The following is a 4,849-nucleotide window of genomic DNA, read 5'->3' on the forward strand; positions in this document are numbered from 1 at the left end:
CTATGTACAAGTAATGCAGACAATCCGCACTTGGGATGGGCGCCCAGCATCCACTACGGACTATGAGAAATAGATTTATCGGTAAGTAAAATCTTATTTTCTCTAACGTCCTAGTGGATGCTGGGGACTCCGTCAGGACCATGGGGATTATACCAAAGCTCCCAAACGGGCGGGAGAGTGCGGATGACTCTGCAGCACCGAATGAGAGAACTCCAGGTCCTCCTCAGCCAGGGTATCAAATTTGTAGAATTTAGCAAACGTGTTTGCCCCTGACCAAGTAGCTGCTCGGCAAAGTTGTAAAGCCGAGACCCCTCGGGCAGCCGCCCAAGATGAGCCCACCTTCCTTGTGGAATGGGCATTTACAGATTTTGGCTGTGGCAGGCCTGCCACAGAATGTGCAAGCTGAATTGTACTACAAATCCAACGAGCAATAGTCTGCTTAGAAGCAGGAGCACCCAGCTTTTTGGGTGCCTACAATATAAACAGCAAGTCAGACTTTCTGACTCCAGCCGTCCTGGAATTATATATATATATATATATTTTCAGGGCCCTGACAACGTCTAGCAACTTGGAGTCCTCCAAGTCCCTAGTAGCCGCAGGCACCACAATAGGTTGTTTCAGGTGAAACGCTGACACCACCTTAGGAAGAAACTGGGGACGAGTCCGCAGTTCTGCCCTGTCCGAATGGAAAATCAAACATGGGCTTTTGTAAGACAAAGCCGCCAATTTTGACAATCGCCTGGCCGAGGCCAGGGCCAACAGCATGGTCACTTTCCATGTGAGATATTTCAAATCCACAGATTTGAGTGATTCAAACCAATATGATTTGAGGAATCCCAACACTACGTTGAGATCCCACGGTGCCACTGGAGGCACACAAGGGCTGTATATGCAATACTCCCTTGACAAACGTCTGGACTTCAGGAACTGAAGCCAATTCTTTCTGGAAGAAAATCTATAGGGCCGAAACTTGAACCTTAATGGACCCCAATTTGAGGCTCATAGACACTCCTGTTTGCAGGAAGTGCAGAAATCGACCTAGTTGAAATTTTTTTTTTTTCGTGGGGCCTTCCTGGCCTCACCCACGCAACATATTTTTACCACATGTGGTGATAACGTTGTGCGGTCACCTCCTTCCTGGCTTTGACCAGGGTAGGTATGACCTCTTCCGGAATGCCTTTTCCCTTAGGATCCGGCGTTCAAACCGCCATGCCGTCAAACGCAGTCGCGGTAAGTCTTGGAACAGACAAGGTCCCTGCTGGAGCAGGTCCTTTCTTAAAGGCCGATGCCACGGTTCCTCTTGGAACAGACATGGTACTTGCTGAAAGCAAATCCCTTCTTAGCTCCCGAGGCCATTAGTCCTCTGTGAGCATCTCTTGAAGTTCCGGTTACCAAGTCCCTCTTGGCCAATCCGGAGCCACGAGTATAGTTCTTACTCCTCTATGTCTTATAATTCTCAATACCTTGGTTATGAGAAGCAGAGAAGGGAACACATACACCGACTGTTACACCCACGGTGTTACCAGGACGTCCACAGCTATCGCCTGAAGGTCTCGTGACCTGGCGCAATACCTGTCCCATTTTTTTGTTCGGGCGGGACGCCATCATGTCCACCTTTGGTCTTTCCCAACGGTTCACAATCATGCGGAAAACTTCCCGATGAAGTTCCCACTCTCCCGGGTGGAGGTCGTGCCTGCTGAGGAAGTCTGCTTCCCAGTCGTCCACTCCCGGAATGAACACTGCTGACAGTGCTATCACATGATTTTCCGCCTAGCGAAAAATCCTTGCAGTTTTGCCACTGCCCTCCTGCTTCTTGTGCCGCCCTTTCTGTTTACGTGGGCGACTGCCGTGATGTTATCCCACTGGATCAATACCGGCTGACCTTGAAGCAGAGGTCTTGCTAAGCTTAGAGCATTATAAATTTGCTCTTAGCTCCAGTATATTTATGTGGAGAGAATTCTCCAGACTTGATCACACTCCTTGTGTGACTGCTCCCCAGCCTCTCAGGCTGGCCTCCGTGGTCACGAGCATCCAATCCTGAATGCCGAATCTGCGGCCCTCTAGAAGATGAGCACTCTGTAATCACCACAGGAGAGACACCCTTGTCCTTGGATATAGGGTTATCCGCTGATGCATCTGAAGATGCGATCCGGACCATTTGTCCAGCAGATCCCACTGAAGAGTTCTTGCGTGAAATCTGCCGAATGGAAGCGCTTCGTAATAAGCCACCATTTTTACCAGGACTCTTGTGCAATGATGCACTGACACTTTTCCTGGTTTTAGGAGGATCCCGATTAGCTCGGATAACTCCCTGGCTTTCTCCTCTGGGAGAAACACCTTTTTCTGGACTGTGTCCAGAATCATCCCTAGGACCAGCAGACGTGTCGTCGGAACAACTGCGGTTTTGGAATATTTAGAATCCACCCGTGCTGTCGTAGAACTACTTGAGATAGTGCTACTCCGACCTCCAACTGTTCTCTGGACCTTGTTCTTATCAGGAGGTCGTCCATTTTCTTTGAAGACGAATCCTCCTTTCGGTCATTACCTTGGTAAGGACCCGGGGTGCCTTGGACAATCCAATGGCATCGTCTTGAAACTGATAGTGACAGTTCTGTACCACGAACCTGAGGTACCCTTGGTGAGAAAAGGCAAATTTTGGGACATGGAGGTAAGCATCCCTGATGTCCCGGGACACCATATAGTCCCCTTGTTCTTTGCTATCACTGCTCTGAGTGACTCCATCTGGATTTGAACCCTTGTAAGTGTTCAAATTTTTCAGATTTAGAATAGGTCTCACCTAGCCTTCAGTACCACCATATAGTGTGGAGTAATACCCCTTTCCTTGTTGTCGGAGGGGTAAATTTATTATCACCTGCTGGGAATACAGCTTGTGAATTGTTTTCAATACTGCCTCCCTGTCGGAGGGAGACATTGGTACAGCAGACTACAGGAACCTGCGAGGGGGGAAACCTCTCGACATTCCAATCTGTACCCCTTGGATACTACTTGTAGGATCCAGGGGTCCTGTACGGTCCCAGCGTCATGCTGAGAACTTGGTAGAAGCGGTGGAGGGCTTCTGTTCCTGGGAATGGGCTGCCTGCTGCAGTCTTCTTCCCTTTCCTCTATCCCTGGGCAGATATGACTCTTATAGGGACGAAAGGACTGAGGCTGAAAAGACGGTGTCTTTTTCTGCAGAGATGTGACTTAGGGTAAAAAACGGTGGATTTTCCAGCAGTTGCCCTGGCCACCAGGTCCCATGGACCGACCCCAAATAACTCCTCCCCTTTATACGGCAATACATCTTTGTGCCGTTTGGAATCTGCATCACCTGACCACTGTCGTGTCCATAAACATCTTCTTGCAGATATGGACATCGCATTTACTCTTGATGCCAGAGTGCAAATATCCCTCTGCGCATCTCGCATATATAGAAATGCATCCTTTAAATGCTCTATAGTCAATAAAATACTGTCCCTGTCAAAGGTATCAATATTTTTAGTCAGGGAATCCGACCAAGCCACCTCAGCTCTGCACATCCAGGCTGAGGCGATCGCTGGTCGCAGTATAACACCAGCATGTGTGTGTATACTTTTTAGGATATTTTTCAGCCTCCTATCAGCTGGCTCCTTAAGTACGGCCCTATCCGTAGATGGTACCGCCACTTGTTCTGATAAGCGTGTGAGCGCCTTATCCACCCTGAGGGGTGTTTCCCACCGCGCCTTAACTTCTGGCGGGAAAGGGTATACCGCCAATAATTTTCTATCGGGGGAAACCCACGCATCATCACACACTTCATTTAATTTATCTGATTCAGGAAAAACTACAGGTAGTTTTTTCACCTCACACATAATACCCTTTTTTGTGGTACTTGGAGTATCAGAAATATGTAACACCTCCTTCATTGCCCTTAACGTGTGGCCCTAAAAGAAAATACGTTTGTTTCTTCACCGTCGACACTGAAATCAGTGTCCGTGTCTGGGTCTGTGTCGACCGACTGAGGTAAATGGGCATTTTACAGCCCCTGACGGTGTTTGAGACGCCTGGACAGATACTAATTTGTTCGCCGGCCCTCTCATGTCGTCAACCGGCTTGCAGCGTGTTGACATTGTCACGTAATTTCCATAAATAAGCCATCCATTCCGGTGTCGACTCCCTAGAGAGTGACATCACCATTACAGGCAATTTGCTCCGCCTCCTCACCAATATTTTCCTCATACATGTCGACACACACGTACCGACATACAGCACACACATAGGGAATGCTCTGATAGAGGACAGGACCCACTAGCCCTTTGGGGAGACAGAGGGAGAGTTTGCCAGCACACACCAAAACGCTATAATTATCCAGGGACAACCTTTATATAAGTGTTCCTCCCTTATAGCATTTTAATATATATACATATCGCCAAATCAGTGCCCCCCCTCTCTGTTTTAACCCTGTTTCTGTAGTGCAGTGCAGGGGAGAGCATGGGAGCCTTCCCACCAGCCTTTCTGTGAGGGAAAATGGCGCTGTGTGCTGAGGAGAATAGGCCCCGCCCCCTTTTCGGCGGGCTTCTTCTCCGGAGTTTTAGATATCTGGCAGGGGTTAAATACATCCATATAGCCTCAAGGGCTATATGTGATGTATTTTTCGCCATACAGGTATTATACATTGCTGCCCAGGGCGCCCCCCCCCCAGCGCCCTGCACCCTCCGTGACCGCTGTGTGAAGTGTGCTGACAACAATGGCGCACAGCTGCAGTGCTGTGCGCTACCTGATGAAGACTGAGAGTCTTCTGCCGCCTGGTTCCGGACCTCTTCATCTTCAGCGTCTGCAAGGGGGGTCGGCGGCGCGGCTCCGGGACGAACCC

Source organism: Pseudophryne corroboree, chromosome 9, assembly GCF_028390025.1.
Source record: "Pseudophryne corroboree isolate aPseCor3 chromosome 9, aPseCor3.hap2, whole genome shotgun sequence".
In the NCBI taxonomy this organism is placed as follows: Eukaryota; Metazoa; Chordata; class Amphibia; order Anura; family Myobatrachidae; genus Pseudophryne; species Pseudophryne corroboree.